Consider the following 21,681-nt stretch of genomic DNA (forward strand, 5'->3'; position numbering starts at 1 on the left):
TCTAACCTCGGCTAATTCAATTGAGTAAAGGAGTTTATGTTATTTTTCACATCCGAAAGTACTGCCAGAAATAATATCTGCGATTTCCGTCCCTCTGTCCATCTGTGGAAATCACTCTAGCTTCCGAACGAAATGAACAAAGTTGATAAAATTTTACTCAAATGTGTATTATGTCTGCAGGACTTTTGGTATTAAAAATGGGTCATGTAGGTCCACATTTTGGTATAGCCTCTTATAATGAAACCACAATTTTTTTCAGTATTTTGGTGAATAAGCGACATTATTCACCAAAAATGTTTGAATGTGAAATGTTGATTTGAAATTCGTAATGTGTACTTCAACCTATGACAGAAAATTGTCTGTGCAGGTCCACGTCTTCGTATATCCCCCATATAACAGTACCTTCCGATATTCGGTATTTTGATGATTTTAGGTACATTATTTACCGAATTTTTTTTATTCAAGTTTCGCATTTGAGTATTGTAATGGTTTATGACAAAAATTGCCTAGGCAGGTACACGTCGTCATATAGTCCCTAATATGACGGCTACATTCGGTACTTTTAAGCTGTAAACAAAATTTTTAACGGATTTTATTTTTTTGAAAATTGCCAAAATCGTTCCAAATGGTGAAGGGTATTCAAAGATCGGCCCAGCCGAACTTACAGCTTTTAAACTTGTTTATCTTGATTTGTCTATTACCTTACCATTGAATCATTTATTTGTTTCACGATTGTTATTGTTAATTTTCTGTTCTTCTTGGTTACTATATCAGTAATTATACCCTCCACCATAGTATGGAGGGTATATAAGGTTTGTTATTCAGTTTGGAACACCTCTAAATATACATTTAAGACCCCACAAAGCATATATATTCTTGACCAGCATAAATTCTATCACTCCAGCTTCCTAACGAAATAAAGTAGGTTGAAAAAATTTTGCTCAAATGTATTTTGATGATTTTAGCGATATTATTCATTGTTTCAAATTTGGTATTTGAAGTTCGTAATGTATATTACAGCCTATGACAGAATATTGTATGTGCAGGTCCACGTCTTCGTATAGCCCCACATAACGGCACCTCCCTATATTCGGTGTTTTGATAATTTTAGCGACATTATTCAACGGAATTGTTTCAAATTTGGTATTTAAAGTTTGTAAGGAGTACTACGATCTATGACGGCAAATTGTCTGTGCAGACCCACGTCTTCGTATAGCTCCATATAACGGTACCTCCCGATATTTGGTATATTGATGATTTTAGCTACATTATTCATCGGAATTATTTTAAATTTGTTATTTGAAGTTCATAATGGACACTACAGCCTAAGACAGAAAATTGTCTGTGTAGGTCCACGATATCGTATAGCCCCATATAACGGCGCCTCCCGGTATTCGGTGTTTTGATGATTTTAGCGACATTATTCACCGGAATTGTTTCAAATTTTGGTATTTGAAGTTCGTAGTGGTTGCTACAGCCTAAGACAGAAGATTGTCTGTGCAGGTCAACGATTTGGTATCGCCCCCATATATGGTATTCGGTATTTTGATGATTTTACCTACATTATTCACCGAAGTTATTTTTAAGTTTCGCATTGGAATGCTGTAATGGTTTATGGCAAAAGTTTCCTAAGCAGGTCCACGTCGTCGTATAGACCATAATATAACGGCTACATTCGGTATTTTTAAGATTTAAACATATTTTTTTAACGTATTTTATTTTTAAAAATTGCCAAATTCGTTCCAATTTGTGGAGGATATTCAATATTCGGCCCGGCCGAACTTACGGCTTTTTTAATTGTTTTTCTTTGTCATTGTTAAGATAAAATGAGAAATTAGCGGGACGATTGGAAACGGTACAGATTATCCATAGCTTCAGGAAAATATACCGAAAATCTGTTTTATCCATGGCGATTGGAACATGCTAATATGTTGTCATCACAGTGAGCCCACACTTCCTTCCTTATACCGTATAAACTCCAGATCAAGATCAAAATGAAAATTTTGTTTCATAAATCCATAGTCATACCCCTACTTTACCGAACCCGTACAACTCAATTTAAAACATGTTTACAACAAACACTCGATTTATTGAAAAAAATTCCAAACTATTATATGAGTGAGGATATTGAATTCTCTCAATTCTCTAATGTTAAAAATAGCATAAACTTTAGGATATTTGTCTGTTGAAAATTGATCCAGAAAATATGAAAAGCAAACATTATGTGATGACATCAAAAAATGCGAGAATAATCAAGTAAAATTCTTGATATACGATGCAATGTGTTTTCGAAATGTGTTTTTTCCGCGTAAACCAGCATGTTGACTGAGAGCCACCTATATAAAAAAATAATTTTCCAGTGTCTATATTTTCTAAGTGCATGCATTACCCCTGAAAATAAGTATATACTGCTTGATCGATTTTAGCAGCTGTGGACTAGTTACAACATTGTCCTATGTAATGCAGTCACGGACCATGTCATTGTCAATCAAGAATTTTTTGGTTAAGAAAAATAACGGCAAGCGTTCGTTTTTTATCGATTGCTCATAAAGTTGTTGTTTTGCGCAAGCGTTAGTTTTTTTGAAGGCACGAGTTTTTTGTTTTGTTTTGTTTTTTTTTTTTTTGGGCACAAATTTGATACTGATTTTTAGTTAGTTTCTGGAAGCATTGTGCGGTAGTTTAATCGTTTTGCGTGGTGTTAAAAGGCAAAGAAAAGAGTGTGTAAACACAAGAAACAAATTAAAACGTAAAAAATAATAACTTATAAAAATATATAAATATTTTTATGTAATATAGTTCGTAGAAAAAGAAAATTTTGAAGTAGACAAAAATGAAAAAACAGATTCTGCAATGGTTGAAATAGAAGAAAGAGAAAATGATGATTACAATGCAAATGAGAAATTTGACAAAAGAAACCAATTTATAAGTTCTTTATGGCAATGACAGTTAAATAGCCGAACATCCTACCAAAACATGAGAAAACTGCTAATAATTTTAAAAAGTTATGGTGTGGATGTGCCTCTTTCTCCAACGACACTGGTGCAAAAAGTTAGTTCGAGGGCAGATATAATTTCTGTCCCTCCTAGCGAATATCAACATTTCGGCATGAAAAAAAATTAATGAAGGCTGCATAAGTTTTACAAAAATATGAAGAAATAATTTTCGACATTAATATTAATGGTTTACCTATCTTTAAAAGTTCAGATCTGCAACTTTTGCCAATATTAATTAAAGTTTTTAATATTAGGAAAATAAAGGTGTTTCCTGTTGGTATTTTTAAAGGCAAACAGAAACCTCATGATATAAGTCAGTTTCTAGAAAAACTCGTTGAAAAAATTTGCGACTTACAGGAAAATCACTTGTTTATTGGTGGCAAAAAAATTATTTTTAAAATAAAAGCTGTGATTTGTGATGATTCCGCAAAATCATTCGTTTGTGGGATAGCTCGCCATTCATCTGCAAATGATTGTTCAAAATGTACCGAAGTGGCCAAAAAAAGATGTACAATTATAGACGATGATGACTTTGCTAAAAGGAAATACAAAAATCGTCATCAACCAACATTTACAACAACAACAACATTTTCAAAACACCATTGGAGAAAATAAATTTAAATATGATCAGTCAAGTGGCTTTAGACCCAATGCACTTTATTGATTTAGGGGTAACTATATAAATGTTGATGAAAGTAGTAAAAAATAAAGTAAATGAAAAAATTTCAATTTCGAATAACGGAAATATATATAGTTACTAGTTTCATTAAAAAAATGTATTACTAAAGACTTCACAAGAATGCCTCGTGGTTTGGATGAACTTGCAAACTAGAAAGCTACAAAATTTCATCAATACTTATTGTACACTGGTGTTTTAGTCTTAAAAAACCATATTGGTGATGATTTTTATTACACGTTTTTAGTCTTTCATTGTGCAATAAGGCTTTTTTTTCCTCAAAACGTTTCTATAATGTGCACAGTTTGCTTCATGTATATGAATGCGTCAAACATCACGGTTTGTTGTACAGCTTTTCAGCATATGGTTTTGAGAACCACTTGCAAATGATAAAAAAAAGATGTTCGCAAACCAACTGATATCATGAATCAATTACACAGACGAAATATCGAAATTTAAAAGAAGAGCCAAAAACATGGGGTTAAAAGAAAAAATTGACTTATTTATGGTTACTTAGGTGATGAATACTGGTTGAGTATTAAAACACCAGACAACATTTGTCTTGTAACGCCGTCTACCCCTTTAAAAATTACAGGCTTCAAAAGAGGAGAAAATAATGACATTTTTTATAGTGCGACATTTCAAAAATATTTATCTTTTATTTTTGAAGAGCCATTGGACTCATTATCGGCATTAGGTGTATTTATTGCTGATAAGATATTAGAAGATAGAGAGGAAATATCTAATATTGAAAACATTATCTACAAAATAATATCATTGCCCTTTGAAAATAAAGTTCTTTTAATGCCAATTCTTCATAGTTGCATTTAAAGTTGTAAAAAGCTAAAAAAATCTAATTTTCTTAATATAGCCAACACTTATTATCTACACAATTATAACTGTCTACACAATTATACAACAATTGTAATGGAAGGCAGAAATCTAAAACATCTAAATGCTTGCGACAGACTTTATAATTGTAAGTAAATTTATAATATATATTTTTAAATTTTCTAAAGCCATATTACTATGTTTTTCAGACTGTGCCAAACAAATGCTCTTTTTGCATAGAACTCAAAGGTAGTTTTTGTTAAATATGGTGTTTCTTCTTTATTAACAAAATTGTCTAGTTTATAGAAATGATCAACACTCAAAATCAAGTAATTGCTAGTAAAATGGCTGAACAAAAAATATATAGCAACAGCTCTCAAAATTACAAAGTAAAGCATAATGTTTTTTCGTCATCATTAATTTTTATTATATAGATCTTTATTTAATAGTGACAACAGAACAACAAAACAAAATAGTAGTGGAAATGTTAGCAGACCACAAAATACAGCTGCAAACCCTCAATAGTTCCCAAAAAATGTAACATTGTTATAGATTGTATAACTGTGAATTGGAGCATAATTTAAGTTTTCTTTTTAAATAGAATTTATTATTTATCTTTCCTTTTTTCATTGAAAAGTACCTGCAAAATGAATTATTTATTTATATGTTTTATACAATACACAAATCCGTTGTTTAATTTCTTGTTTTTCTCTGAGTGTATATATCGTTAAAACTGTTATACTTTCGTAGCTGTTCATATTAAATTCATATTAAAATAATCTATAAATTATTATTTATCATATTAAGCTTAAAGTGCTAAGTAAGATTAACAGTATTACAAATATGTACACTCAGAGAAAAGCGCAAAAGTACTCTATGGACTATTTTGGATTAGTTTTGAACTAACTCTGGTCTGTTATGGACTACTTTTTAGACGCGTGCATGAATTAGTCGCATTATTTGCAGGGAATAGTTACAAAGATTCAATTGTTCACTAAAACACTCAATGGCATTGTTAAAGAAGCATCTCACATCAAAATTTTGGCTCAGAGTTTAATCAATTTTGTTGATAACATTTTGTAAAATTAACATACCAAGTAACAAAAAAAACGGATTGATGGACATGTATCCATTTTTTAAACTAGCACGCACAATAACATTAGCATGTAACTGGTACAGCACTGTACAAAAATTATCCCCTATGTTACTTAGAATATGGCTGAGTCCTATAAGAAATCCAATTTAATATTTTATCGAAATTTAAATTTTGCAAGAGTCAATAATCAAAGCCCATTGAAGTTGCACAACAACATCTATTAGTTTACGCACATTTAATAGTTTTACTTCAAAATATTTCCAGTAACCGTACAATGTATCAATTCACATTTCAACTAAGTTCACCTGAGGGTGTTTGTCAGTTCACCTACAAGACGCGTCCGCACGGCGGATAGGGGGGATGGATGATCACACTATTTTGCTCGAACTATGGCGTCTAGCTACGAACTGGGTGGAGCGGAATAGTGTGATCACCCGTCCCAGGGAGTTTTTACTCCCCGCGGACAAAAAACTGACTACGGGGGTGTTCCCCAAAAACAAAAAAACCAACATGGAAGAAGGAATAAAGAAAGAAAAAGTTACGGTGCAGGGCCAAATAACCCAGTACCGACGGGTGTTTGTGATCCAACCACGAGTCACACCCTGTCGTCATCCAACGATCGTGTGCAAATTTCTCCCGCAGATGTGAGTGCCTTGGCATCTGCGGTCGAAGGTATTGCTACAAGCACGCAGCCTCCGGGCAACAAACCAGACAAAGGGTCTGAGGAACTCAGGGGAAGCATACGCTCGGCCCAGCCTTCAACGACAGGTAGCGCCTCAGGTTCCGAGTCCGACAGCAGCAGCAACAAAACTATCGTCCTGCGAATCCCTACTAAGGAAGAGGCGCACAACACGATAGAAGAAGTGAGCGACAGCGAAGCTGTCTGGGCCCAACGGCGAAAGCTCAAAAGACAACAAAACAGCAAAAATGATAAGGCGCAGGATGTTCCAAAGGGTTTTTTCACAGGGAGGAGAAGGAGGATGTGATTGGAGTTGACGATCTCTCCATGGCCAGTCTGACAAAAACTAAGGGCATGACATTTTATGTCTCGAACGCTGTCAGGTTCAAAAATAATAAGGAGACGAAGATACGAAGTGTAGCAGCAAGGAGGAGAAAGATGACCCCTCAAGCAACACAAAAGGAGGGTGTCGGTGACAAAATTACCGTCTCTCAACAAGCCCGTATACTGGAGGACCAATGATCGAGATCTTCCAAATCCACCTTCATCGGAGCGGGACGGCAACCTTGACTCTGATGAAACTAATAAATTCAGGTAAGATTCACGGTTTTATTCAGGAACCTTGGACAGTTCAGAACAAAGTCTCTGGACAAAACCATAATAACTACTAACTATTCTATGCCAAAACAGGGTCTTGACCGAGAACTTGTATAAATGTCACAAAAACTTATGTTTACTTTTCTCACCAGAGTTGTCAATATCGGACGCAACAGTGCTTAGGCAGGGGAATGGAAACATATACCTAGCGTCAGTATACCTACCGTTCGACGCGCCGACATTACCACCTTCATCGGAACTGCAGCGGCTTGTGAGCAAAACATAACAAACTGGTAACGAAGTACTTGTATGTGGCGATGCTAACTCTCACCACATTGCGTGGGGTAGTACTAACATTAATAAAAGTGTCCAGTCCCTACCAGATTTTCTAAATACTAACGACCTAATAATTCTTTGTAAACAAAATTAGAGCGGAGGTTTTAGACATTACCTTTTGTTCAGGAAATCTTATAAACGAGATTCAGAATTGGAGGGTTTCGAAAGAACACCTTTTCTCGGATCATATGTATATAAGGCTTGAACTAACACGGCTCCCGCCGAACCCAATACGTTTCCGGAACAAATCCCAGACTGACTGGATGAAGTATAGGAGACTAGTAAAAGAGAAGCTAGGGCAGGAAATTGAATGTCTAAGCACAGACGACGTAGACAGAGATGTCAATAGGTTAACGGAGACCCTTGTAAAGTCTTTCGAGGAATGCTGTCCACTTCGAGAGAGGAAATCTGCCTACGAAAAACCCTGGATGGCAGGGGAAATTCGTAACAAAGAAAAAGAAGTCAGAAGGCTTTACAACAGAGATTGTTCACATCGGGAGAGGAAATCTGCCTACGAAAAACGCTGGATGACAGGGGAAATTCGTAACAAAGAAAAAGAGAAACCAGCAGTATTCTGGGACAGCTACCATAACAAACTTAAAGAACACAACAAAATAGTAAGAACAGTTAAACGAAGAACCTGGAAGATTTTCTTCGAATAGGTTGATAGCGTGAATGATGTCTCAAAAATAAAAAAGTTTCTTTCAAAAACCCATACACAAGCCGAGACAATGGTGGATGATATGGTTGCGACTGAGGATGCACCTAAAATTGATGAATCTATGGTAAAGGAAGCCGTCAGAAGTTTCAAACCGTTTAAGGCAGCAGGACCAGATATGGTCTTCCCGGCTCTGCTCCAAAAGGAAGTGGACATTATCTCGTCCAATTTAGCCGGAATTTTCAACTCGTGCCTAAAGTTTGCGTATACCCCTTAAGCCTGGCAGGAATCCAGGTTAGTTTTTATACCCAAACCTGGGAAGCCAAACTACACAATACCCAAGTCTTATCGACCGATAAGTCTAACATCATTCTCACTCAAAACCATGGAACGTACAATCGACACCAACAGCAGAATTGCACACGATATTCTCAAATAAAAGGAGCATGTATACGTTAAAGGACGTTCATTGGAAACCGCATTACATGAGGTTGTACACCACATCGAGAGCACCTTCGGTAAGAAGATGTATACACTAGCAGTATGCATTGACATCGAAAGTGCGTTCAACAATGTCGGCACAGATACACCCGTGCAATCCTTAGATAAGGTCGACCGGGGCCTAAGACACTGGATAAACCACATGCTAATGAATAGAGGGATAAGCTGTGGGCTATATAACGTTAAAATAAGGAACAAAGTTGGTCAAGGAACTCCACAGGGAGGGATATTATCACCCCTCCTGTGGTTTACTACCATTAACAGTCTTCTAAGGACATTAACCAATGAAAGCTTTGAACCAGTCTGTTATGCAGACGACGTTATAATACTTCTGAGGGGAAAGAACCCTAACTTGCTGTGCAGAAGGGCCGAGTCGGCTCCGAAACTTGCATACACTTGGGCCAGACCGGGAGGTCTTAACGTTAACCCGGAAAAAACTGAGATATGTCTATGTTCACTAGGAAAAGAAAACTGGGCAATATCGTTGAACCGGTCTTCCTGAACAAGACGATCAATATTTCCAATAAGGTTAAATATCTGGGTGTGATTCTAGATAGGAAACTTAATTGGAGGGACCACATCCAAGAAGGAGCAAACAAAGCTCATAGATGTTGGGCAACATGTAAAAGGGCTATAGGCTCTAAATGGGGTTTCAATCCAAAGATGACACACTGGCTATTCAAAAGCGTAATAAGACCTGTTATAACATACGCATCGTTAGTCTGGTGGACAGCATAAACATAAAAACTACATAAAAAATTTAATATCAAAATACTACAGAAAGTCCAACGAATGTGCTGTTTAAATATTTGGGGCGCAATGAGGACAACACCAACTAGGGCATTAGAGACAATTATATTTGTGAACCCAATATATATTCAGATACGGTATGAAGCCGCTTAGGGCGACGAACGAGTGGATAAGCAAAGACCACGCTACATACCATCAAACAATTTTACAGGTAACAACGGGAGAATCTATAGAAAATTTTGTATCGGACCGGATATCTGAAACTTTTGTAGCTGCCTCATGTGAAACATTAATCCCTACCAGAGACTCGTGGATCGACGAATTCCTACCACAAATGCCGACTGGAAACTGTTGTTAAACAGACGGCTCAATGCCTAGGGAGAGAGCGGGACTGGGACTTTTTATCGAGGATACGAACACCAAAATCTCTTTCCGCGTGTCCGATCACAATACGATCCTACAAGCGGAGGTCCGGGCGATTGCAGAGTGCCTCAACTGGCTTAATGCCAACACAAGACCGGCTACCGTAAACGTCCTAACGGACAGCAAGTCAGCTATAATGGCTATAACATCCAAAACAGTAACTTCAAAAACCGTTTTGGTATGTATAAATTCAATCAACAACTACTCTCAACACGGCGTAGTACGCATTATATGGGTACCAGGTCATACGGGAGTTAGGGGTAACGAGATAGCAAACTCTCTCGCCAAAACAGGCAGGGAATTAGCAACAATAAGCGGAGACAATCCAGTGCCGCTTAATGCATCACGTCTAGCGTTAAAGACATGGGCAAAAAACGCCCATATATCCCTATGAAACAATGAGGGTGTAGGGAAAACCACAAAATCTTATGGGTCGATCAAGATGAGATAAAAACGAAAAACCTGTTATTAGTGAGGTAACAGGCAACCTCACGGGGCACCTGGGCCTACAAGCTCATCTGTACAAGATAGGATGTGGGAAAGGCGAAACATTGGAACATTTTCTCTGCCAATGCCCAGCGTGTGCTAATTTCAGATCCCAATTCACGACTCCACACCAGACCTTAATCAGACCATGGTAAATGATATAAGACAGTTAAGAAATTTCATAAAGGCAACTTAAATTCAAATATAACAGACTGTAAACTGCCCGCCTTCTTCACAAAAGCCTTAGTCTAGAGCGCACAAAAGGCCTATACCGGCTTGAGTATATGCCCAACAGGGTATGCGGCGAATTGCTTCGCCCCCCTTTTCAACCTAACCTAAGTTCAGTGTGATCGTTGGCAAATTTATAGGTTTATGTAGCCCGCATTATACACATCAAAATACAAAATACTTTGCGCATTACTTTTGATGTTCACAGTTGAAAGGCAGACGTAACTGATCAAAATGTCTGCGTTCCTACTGGTTTTTCTAACCTCGGCTAATTCAATTGAGTAAAGGATTTTATGTTATTTTTCACATCCGAAAGTACTGCCAGAAATAATATCTGCGATTTCCGTCGCTCTGTGGAAATCAGTCTAGCTTCCGAACGAAATGAACAAAGTTGATAAAATTTTACTCAAATGTGTATTATGTCTGCAGGACTTTTGGTATTGAAAATGGGTCATGTAGGTCCACATTTTGGTATAGCCTCTTATAATGAAACCACAATTTTTTTCGGTATTTTGGTGAATAAGCGACATTATTCACCAGAAATGTTTCAAAGTTGGTATTTGAAATTCGTAATGTGTACTTCAACCTATGACAGAAAATTGTCTGTGCAGGTCCACGTCTTCGTATATCCCCCATATAACAGTACCTTCCGATATTCGGTATTTTGATGATTTTAGGTACATTATTTACCGAATTTTTTTATTCAAGTTTCGCATTTGAGTATTGTAATGGTTTATGACAAAAATTGCCTAGGCAGGTACACGTCGTCATATAGTCCCTAATATGACGGCTACATTCGGTACTTTTAAGCTGTAAACAAAATTTTTTAACGGATTTTATTTTTTTGAAAATTGCCAAAATCGTTTCAAATGGTGAAGGGTATTCAAAGATCGGCCCAGCCGAACTTACAGCTTTTAAACTTGTTTATCTTGATTTGTCTATTACCTTACCATTGAATCATTTATTTGTTTCACGATTGTTATTGTTAATTTTCTGTTCTTCTTGGTTACTATATCAGTAATTATACCCTCCACCATAGTATGGAGGGTATATAAGGTTTGTTATTCAGTTTGGAACACCTCTAAATATACATTTAAGACCCCACAAAGCATATATATTCTTGACCAGCATAAATTCTATCACTCCAGCTTCCTAACGAAATAAAGTAGGTTGATAAAATTTTGCTCAAATGTATTTTGATGATTTTAGCGATATTATTCATTGCTTCAAATTTGGTATTTGAAGTTCGTAATGTATATTACAGCCTATGACAGAATATTGTATGTGCAGGTCCACGTCTTCGTATAGCCCCACATAACGGCACCTCCCGATATTCGGTGTTTTGATGATTTTAGCGACATTATTCAATGGAATTGTTTCAAATTTGGTATTTAAAATTTGTAAGGAATACTACGATCTATGACGGCAAATTGTCTGTGCAGATCCACGTCTTCGTATAGCTCCATATAACGGTACCTCCCGATATTTGGTATATTGATGATTTTAGCTACATTATTCACCGGAATTATTTTAAATTTGTTATTTGAAGTTCGTAATGGACACTAAAGCCTAAGACAGAAAATTGTCTGTGCAGGTCCACGATATCGTATAGCCCCATATAACGGCACCTCCCGGTATTCGGTGTTTTGATGATTTTAGCGACATTATTCACCGGAATTGTTTCAAATTTTGGTATTTGAAGTTCGTAGTGGTTGCTACAGCCTAAGACAGAAGATTGTCTGTGCAGGTCAACGATTTGGTATCGCCCCCATATATGGTATTCGGTATTTTGATGATTTTACCTACATTATTCACCGAAGTTATTTTTAAGTTTCGCATTGGAATGCTGTAATGGTTTATGGCAAAAGTTTCCTAAGCAGGTCCACGTCGTCGTATAGACCATAATATAACGGCTACATTCGGTATTTTTAAGATTTAAACATATTTTTTTAACGTATTTTATTTTTAAAAATTGCCAAATTCGTTCCAATTTGTGGAGGATATTCAATATTCGGCCCGGCCTAACTTACGGTTTTTTTAATTGTTTTTCTTTGTCATTGTTAAGATAAAATGAGAAATTAGCGGGACGATTGGAAACGGTACAGATTATCCATAGCTTCAGGAAAATATACCGAAAATCTGTTTTATCCATGGCGATTGGAACATGCTAATATGTTGTCATCACAGTGAGCCCACACTTCCTTCCTTATACCGTATAAACTCCAGATCAAGATCAAAATGAAAATTTTGTTTCATAAATCCATAGTCATACCCCTACTTTACCGAACCCGTACAACTCAATTTAAAACATGTTTACAACAAACACTCGATTTATTGAAAAAAATTCCAAATTATTATATGAGTGAGGATATTGAATTCTCTCAATTCTCTAATGTTAAAAATAGCATAAACTTTAGGATATTTGTCTGTTGAAAATTGATCCAGAAAATATGAAAAGCAAACATTATGTGATGACATCAAAAAATGCGAGAATAATCAAGTAAAATTCTTGATATACGATGCAATGTGTTTTCGAAATGTGTTTTTTCCGCGTAAACCAGCATGTTGACTGAGAGCCATCTATATAAAAAAATAATTTTCCAGTGTCTATATTTTCTAAGTGCATGCATTACCCCTGAAAATAAGTATATACTGCTTGATCGATTTTAGCAGCTGTGGACTAGTTACAACATTGTCCTATGTAATGCAGTCACGGACCATGTCATTGTCAATCAAGAATTTTTTGGTTAAGAAAAATAACGGCAAGCGTTCGTTTTTTATCGATTGCTCATAAAGTTGTTGTTTTGCGCAAGCGTTAGTTTTTTTGAAGGCACGAGTTTTTTGTTTTGTTTTGTTTTTTTTTTTGGGCACAAATTTGATACTGTTTTTTAGTTAGTTTCTGGAAGCATTGTGCGGTAGTTTAATCGTTTTGCGTGGTGTTAAAAGGCAAAGAAAAGAGTGTGTAAACACAAGAAACAGATTAAAACGTAAAAAATAATAACTTATAAAAATATATAAATATTTTTATGTAATATAGTTCGTAGAAAAAGAAAATTTTGAAGTAGACAAAAATGAAAAAACAGATTCTGCAATGGTTGAAATAGAAGAAACAGAAAATGATGATTACAATGCAAATGAGAAATTTGACAAAAGAAACCAATTTATAAGTTCTTTATGGCAATGACAGTTAAATAGCCGAACATCCTACCAAAACATGAGAAAACTGCTAATAATTTTAAAAAGTTATGGTGTGGATGTGCCTCTTTCTCCAACGACACTGGTGCAAAACGTTAGTTCGAGGGCAGATATAATTTCTGTCCCTCCTAGCGAATATCAACATTTCGGCATAAAAAAAAATTAATGAAGGCTGCATAAGTTTTACAAAAATATGAAGAAATAATTTTCGACATTAATATTAATGGTTTACCTATCTTTAAAAGTTCAGATCTGCAACTTTTGCCAATATTAATTAAAGTTTTTAATATTAGGAAAATAAAGGTGTTTCCTGTTGGTAAAGGCAAACAGAAACCTCATGATATAAGTCAGTTTCTAGAAAAACTCGTTGAAAAAATTTGCGACTTACAGGAAAATCACTTGTTTATTGGTGGCAAAAAAATTATTTTTAAAATAAAAGCTGTGATTTGTGATGATTCCGCAAAATCATTCGTTTGTGGGATAGCTCGCCATTCATCTGCAAATGATTGTTCAAAATGTACCGAAGTGGCCAAAAAAAGATGTACAATTATAGACGATGATGACTTTGCTAAAAGGAAATACAAAAATCGTCATCAACCAACATTTACAACAACAACAACATTTTCAAAACACCATTGGAGAAAATAAATTTAAATATGATCAGTCAAGTGGCTTTAGACCCAATGCACTTTATTGATTTAGGGGTAACTATATAAATGTTGATGAAAGCAGTAAAAAATAAAGTAAATGAAAAAATTTCAATTTCGAATAACGGAAATATATATAGTTACTAGTTTCATTAAAAAAATGTATTACTAAAGACTTCACAAGAATGCCTCGTGGTTTGGATGAACTTGCAAACTAGAAAGCTACAAAATTTCATCAATACTTATTGTACACTGGTGTTTTAGTCTTAAAAAACCATATTGGTGATGACTTTTATTACACGTTTTTAGTCTTTCATTGTGCAATAAGGCTTTTGTCATGTTCAAAAAAAATTGCAAATAACGCGGAAGATTTTTTGAAACTCTTTGTTAAAAATTCCAGTGTCATTTTTGGTCCTCAAAACGTTTCTATAATGTGCACAGTTTGATTCATGTATATGAATGCGTCAAACATCACGGTTTGTTGTACAGCTTTTCAGCATATGGTTTTGAGAACCACTTGCAAATGATAAAAAAAGATGTTCGCAAACCAACTGATATCCTGAATCAATTACACAGACGAAATGTCGAAATTTAAAAGAAGAGCCAAAAACATGGGGTTAAAAGAAAAAATTGACTTATTTATGGTTACTTAGGTGATAAATACTGGTTGAGTATTAAAACACCAGACAACATTTGTCTTGTAACGCCGTCTACCCCTTTGAAAATTACAGGGTTCAAAAGAGGAGAAAATAATGACATTTTTTATAGCGCGACATTTCAAAAATATTTATGTTTTATTTTTGAAGAGCCATTGGACTCATTATCGGCATTAGGTATATTTATTGCTGATAAGATATTAGAAGATAGAGAGGAAATATCTAATATTGAAAACATTATCTACAAAATAATATCATTGCCCTTTGAAAAATAAAGTTCTTTTAATGCCAATTCTTCATAGTTGCATTTAAAGTTGTAAAAAGCTAAAAAAAATCTAATTTTCTTAATATAGCCAACACTTATTATCTACACAATTCTAACTGTTATTGTCTACACAATTATACAACAATTGTAATGGAAGGCAGAAATCTAAAACATCTAAATGCTTGCAACAGACTTTATAATTGTAAGTAAATTTATAATATATATTTTTAAATTTTCTAAAGCCATATTACTATGTTTTTCAGACTGTGCCAAACAAATGCTCTTTTTGCATAGAACTCAAAGGTAGTTTTTGTTAAATATGGTGTTTCTTCTTTATTAACAAAATTGTTTAGTTTATAGAAATGATCAACACTCAAAATCAAGTAATGGCTAGTAAAATGGCTGAACAAAAAATATATAGCAACAGCTCTCAAAATTACAAAGTAAAGCATAATGTTTTTTCGTCATCATTAATTTTTATTATATAGATCTTTATTTAATAGTGACAACAGAACAACAAAACAAAATAATAGTGGAAATGTTAGCAGACCACAAAATACAGCTGCAAACCCTCAATAGTTCCCAAAAAATGTAACTACCCTGATAAGCAAATTTCCCCTCAAATCCGAAGAAGATCTTCAAAAAGTAGAGAGTGAAATATGCGATTCGAATGAAGGAAAATATGTAAGTAATTTTTGGCCTATTATATTGTATATATGTTGAAATGCTTCAATTTTAATGATTCATGATTAATATTTCATGATTTAACATTTTTAGATATCTGCTGTAAAGTATTTAATCGATGGCAACCCATTAAAAAATTTCGAACGCATTTTTCCCGAGAGATATGCATAATGTACCATACGTATGGAACTTGTAGGAAAAAATGCTTAATAGATTTTAAAAGAATATATAAAATTGTTATTGCCGAGTATTCTGACTTTAAAGGGTTATTTAGTTTTAATGACTGTCTTTATTTCAGATGCAATATGTGACTACTCCCCCAAAAGTAAAAAGGAATTTCGAGCAGCACTCCAAGTTCTTAAAAAAGCACTTCCGGGTTGTTTGATCCCAAATCAAAAACAAAAATTAATTTTAACTTTTTTTCATTACATTGTATAACTGTGAATTGGAGCATAATTTAAGTTTTCTTTTTAAATAGAATTTATTATTTATCTTTCCTTTTTTCATTGAAAAGTACCTGCAAATTGAATTACTTATTTATATGTTTTATACAATACACAAATACGCTGTTTAATTTCTTGTTTTTTTTCTGTATATATATATCGTTAAAACTGTTATAATTTCGTAGCTGTTCATATTAAATTCACATTAAAATAATCTATAAATTATTATTTATCATATTAAGCTTAAAGTGCTAAGTAAGATTAACAGTATTAAAAATATGTACACTCAGAGAAAAGCGCAAAAGTACTCTATGGACTATTTTGGATTAGTTTTGAACTACCCCTGGTCTGTTATGGACTACTTTTTAGACGCGTGCATGAATTAGTCGCATTATTTGCAGGGAATAGTTACAAAGATTCAATTGTTCACTAAAACACTCAATGGCATTGTTAAAGAAGCATCTCACATCAAAATTTTGGCTCAGAGTTTAATCAATTTTGTTGATAACATTTTGTAAAATTAACATACCAAGTAACAAAAAAAACGGATTGATGGACATGTATCCATTTTTTAAACTAGCACGCACAATAACATTAGCATGTAACTGGTACAGCACTGTACAAAAATTATCCCCTATGTCAATTAGAATATGGCTGAGTCCTATAAGAAATCCAATTTAATATTTTATCGAAATTTAAATTTTGCAAGAGTTAATAATCAAAGCCCATTGAAGTTGCACAACAACATCTATTAGTTTACGCACATTTAATAGTTTTACTTCAAAATATTTCCAGTAACCGTACAATGTATCAATTCACATTTCAAACAATTTCCAAGATCACAATAATCGTCATCAACTAAGTTCACCTGAGGGTGTTTGTCAGTTCACCTACAAGACGCGTCCGCACGGCGGATAGGGGGGATGGATGATCACACTATTTTGCTCGAACTATGGAGTCTAGCTACGAACTGGGTGGAGCGGAATAGTGTGATCACCCGTCCCAGGGAGTTTTTACTCCCCGCGGACAAAAAACTGACTACGGGGGTGTTCCCCAAAAACAAAAAAACCAACATGGAAGAAGGAATAAAGAAAGAAAAAGTTACGGTGCAGGGCCAAATAACCCAGTACCGACGGGTGTTTGTGATCCAGCCACGAGTCACACCCTGTCGTCATCCAACGATCGTGTGCAAATTTCTCCCGCAGATGTGAGTGCCTTGGCATCTGCGGTCGAAGGTATTGCTACAAGCACGCAGCCTCCGGGCAACAAACCAGACAAAGGGTCTGAGGAACTCAGGGGAAGCATACGCTCGACCCAGCCTTCAATGGCAGGTTCCGAGTCCGACAGCAGCAGCAACAAAACTACCGTCCTGCGAATCCCTACTAAGGAAGAGGCGCACAACACGATAGAAGAAGTGAGTGACAGCGAAGCTGTCTGGGCCCAACGGCGAAAGCTCAAAAGACAACAAAACAGCAAAAATGATAAGGCGCAGGATGTTCCAAAGGGGGCTACAAATACTGCCCCCACTCCGTTGGAGGCAGGGAAGAAAGTAAGGTCCCTTGAAGGACAGAGCTCTATGAAGCCGGCGAAAAAGAGCTACCCACCTGCAGACGCACCGGGTAAACTACGTCAAGGTCCTCGCAAAATAGGCTGTAACAAGAATCCTTTAGCCGAGGGCGACAAGGTTAGGCAAGCACTGGAAAGGTGCGAACGACCGTGAAATCTACTGCTAAATCAGGGGTTTCCGAAAATAAATCCCTGGCCCAACAGAAGAGGAAACGGACCGAGGAAAAGGGTACAAAGCCGCCTTTTTACGCAAAGACAGCCAAAAACACTTGAGGGACGAAATGCATTATGCATTGACCGATACCAACAAAGGTTTAGTCAACTTGCATAAAGACCATTTGGAAGCTTTAGAGGAAATGGTCAATAAGAAAATATTGGATGACATCATGGAAGGTGGAGATCCAATACCTATCGTGAGCAGCGGAAGAATAATAAAAGTGCTCTTGAAGCTTACGGTATACGTCAGAGGATTTTGCAGCAAATTCGAGATGGAACGTATGCTCGAAGTCTTTGGAAGGCAAAATAAGACTTTGGATGTGAAGAGATGGGAAGTCTTTCACAGGGAGGAGAAGGAGGATGTGATTGGAGTTGACGATCTCTCCATGGCCAGTCTGACAAAGACTAAGGGTATGACATTCTATGTCTCGAACGCTGTCAGGTTCAAAAATAATAAGGAGACGAAGATACGAAGTGTAGCAGCAAGGAGGAGAAAGATGACCCCTCAAGCAACACACAAGGAGGGTGTCGGTGACAAAATTACCGACTCTCAACAAGCCCGTATATTGGAGGACCAATGATCGAGATCTTCCAAATCCACCTTCATCGGAGCGGGACGGCAACCTTGACTCTGATGAAACTAATAAATTCAGGTAAGATTCACATTGGTTTTATTCAGGAACCTTGGACAGTTCAGAACAAAGTCTCTGGACAAAACCATAATAACTACTAACTATTCTATGCCAAAACAGGGTCTTGACCGAGAACTTGTATAAATGTCACAAAAACTTATGTTTACTTTTTTCGCCAGAGTTGTCAACATCGGACGCAACAGTGCTTAGGCAGGGGAATGGAAACATATACCTAGCGTCAGTATACCTACCGTTCGACGCGCCGACATTACCACCTTCATCGGAACTGCAGCGGCTTGTGAGCAAAACATAACAAACTGGTAACGAAGTACTTGTATGTGGCGATGCTAACTCTCACCACATTGCGTGGGGTAGTACTAACATTAATAAAAGTGCCCAGTCCCTACCAGATTTTCTAAATACTAACGACCTAATAATTCTTAACATTGGGAATAAAGCGACCTTTGTAAACAAAATTAGAGAGGAGGTTTTAGACATTACCTTTTGTTCAGGAAATCTTATAAACGAGATTCAGAATTGGAGGGTTTCGGAAGAACACCTTTTCTCGGATCATAGGTATATAAGGTTTGAACTAACAGGGCTCCCGCCGAACCCAATACGTTTCCGGAACAAATCGCAGACTGACTGGATGAAGTATAGGAGACTAGTAAAAGAGAAGCTAGGGCAGGAAATTGAATGTCTAAGCACAGACGACGTAGACAGAGATTGTTCACATCGGGAGAGGAAATCTGCCTACGAAAAACGCTGGATGACAGGGGAAATTCGTAACAAAGAAAAAGAGAAACCAGCAGTATTCTGGGACAGCTACCATAACAAACTAAAAGAATACAACAAAATAGTAAGAACAGTTAAACGAAGCACCTGGAAGATTTTCTGCGAATAGGATGATAGCGTGAATGATGTCTCAAAAATAAAAAAGTTTCTTTCAAAAACCCATACACAAGCCGAGACAATGGTGGATTATATGGTTGCGACTGAGGATGCACCTAAAATTGATGAATCTATGGTAAAGGAAGCCGTCAGAAGTTTCAAACCGTTTAAAGCAGCACGACCAGATATAGTCTTCCCGACTCTGCTCCAAAAGGAAGTGGACATTATCTCGTCCAACTTAGCCGGAATTTTCAACTCGTGCCTAAAGTTTGCGTATACCCCTAAAGCCTGGCAAGAATCCAGGGTAGTTTTTATGCCCAAACCTGGGAAGGCAAGCTCAGTTATACCCAAGTCTTATCGACCGATAAGTCAAACGATATTCTCAAATAAAAGGAGCATGTATACGTTAAAGGACGTTCATTGGAAACCGCATTACATGAGGTTGTACACCACATCGAGAGCACCTTCGGTAAGAAGATGTTTACACTAGCAGTATGCATTGACATCGAAAGTGCGTTCAACAATGTCAGCACAGATACACCCGTCCAATCCTTAGATAAGGTCGACCGGGGCCTAAGACACTGGGTAAACCACATGCTAATGAATAGAGGGATAAGCTGTGGGCTATATAACGTTAAAATAAGGCACAAAGTTGGTCAAGGAACTCCACAGGGAGGGATATTATCACCCCTCCTGTGGTTTACTACCATTAACAGTCTTCTAAGGACATTAACCAAAGAAAGCTTTGAACCAGTCTGTTATGCAGACGACGTTATAATACTTCTGAGGGGAAAGAACCCTAACTTGCTGTGCAGATGGGCCGAGTCGGCTCTGAAACTTGCATACACTTGGGCCAGACCGGGAGGTCTTAACGTTAACCCGGAAAAAACTGAGATATGTCTATGTTCACTAGGAAAAGAAAACTGGGCCATATCGTTGAACCGGTCTTCCTGAACAAGACGATCAATATTTCCAATAAGATACGATATGAAGCAGCCGTCGTGGCCTTAGGGCTTAGGGCGACGGACGAGTGGATAAACAAAGACCACGCTACATACCATCAAACAATTTTACAGGTAACAACGGGAGAATCTATAGAAAATTTTGTATCGGACCGGATATCTGAAACTTTTGTAGCTGCCTCATGTGAAACATTAATCCCTACCAGAGACTCGTGGATCGACGAATTCCTACCACAAATGCCGACTGGAAACTGTTGTTAAACAGACGGCTCAATGCCTAGGGAGAGAGCGGGACAGCAAGTCAGCTATAATGGCTATAACATCCAAAACAGTAACTTCAAAAACTGTTTTAGTATGTATAAATTCAATCAACAACTACTCTCAACACGGCGTAGTACGCATTATATGGGTACCAGGTCATACGGGAGTTAGGGGTAACGAGATAGCAAACTCTCTCGCCAAAACAGGCAGGGAATTAGCAACAATAAGCGTAGGCAATCCAGTGCCGCTCAATGCGTCACGTCTAGTGTTAAAGACATGGGCAAAAAACGCCCACACATCCCTATGGAACAATGAGGGTGTAGAGAAAACCACAAAAATCTTCTGGGTCGATCGAGATGAGATAAAAACGAAAAACCTTTTATTAGTGAGGTAATAGGCAACCTTACGGGGCACCTGGGCCTACAAGCTCATCTGTACAAGATAGGATGTGCAGAAAACAGCATATACAGGGCATGTGGGAAAGGTGACGAAACATTGGAACATTTTCTCTGCCAATGCCCAGCGTGTGCTAATTTCAGATCCCAATTCATAGGGAACAACTCCACACCAGACCTTAATCAGACCATGGTAAATGATATAAGACAGTTAAGAAATTTCATAAAGGCAACTTATATTCAAATATAACAGACTGTAAACTGCTGGCAAATTTATAGGTTTATGTAGCCCGCATTATACACATCAAAATACAAAATACTTTGCGCATTACGTTTGATGTTCACAGTTGAAAAGGCAGAGTAACTGATCAAAATGTCTGCGTTCCTACTGGCTTTTCTAACCTCGACTAATTCAATTGAGTAAAGAAGTTTATGTTATTTTTCACATCCGAAAGTACTGCCAGAAATAATATCTTCGGATCCGTTCCAGAGTCTTTCGGAACTACGTTATGTGATCTCTTTCGTTGTTCATTTTAAAACAGGTACCCTTGACGTTTCAAGGCACATTTAGCCAGCCTGGTACTTAAGACTGTCTAGGACATGAACCAATTACG

The 21,681-nt window shown here is 36.6% G+C and overlaps 1 long non-coding RNA gene across 15 annotated transcripts; it reads left to right on the top strand.

Moving 5' to 3' along the window:
* The first annotated feature begins 1,379 nt into the window (after positions 1-1,379).
* LOC101896370 (uncharacterized) lies at positions 1,380-21,675 on the top strand. 15 transcript variants are annotated; one of them, XR_009342975.1, is made up of 9 exons: positions 1,380-2,746; positions 4,541-4,648; positions 4,710-4,749; positions 15,106-15,219; positions 15,281-15,320; positions 15,371-15,460; positions 15,521-15,701; positions 15,795-18,579; positions 18,738-21,670. It is a non-coding gene; the product is annotated as an uncharacterized LOC101896370 (long non-coding RNA). The 15 variants fall into 15 exon arrangements; XR_009342974.1 differs by having other exon boundaries at positions 1,380-2,717; XR_009342969.1 differs by lacking the exons at positions 1,380-2,746; positions 4,541-4,648; positions 4,710-4,749 and adding exons at positions 5,894-6,869; positions 7,025-7,165 and having other exon boundaries at positions 18,738-21,669.
* Positions 21,676-21,681: the final 6 nt, after the last annotated feature.

Source organism: Musca domestica, unplaced genomic scaffold (assembly GCF_030504385.1).
Source record: "Musca domestica strain aabys unplaced genomic scaffold, Musca_domestica.polishedcontigs.V.1.1 4, whole genome shotgun sequence".
Classification (NCBI taxonomy): domain Eukaryota; kingdom Metazoa; phylum Arthropoda; class Insecta; order Diptera; family Muscidae; genus Musca; species Musca domestica.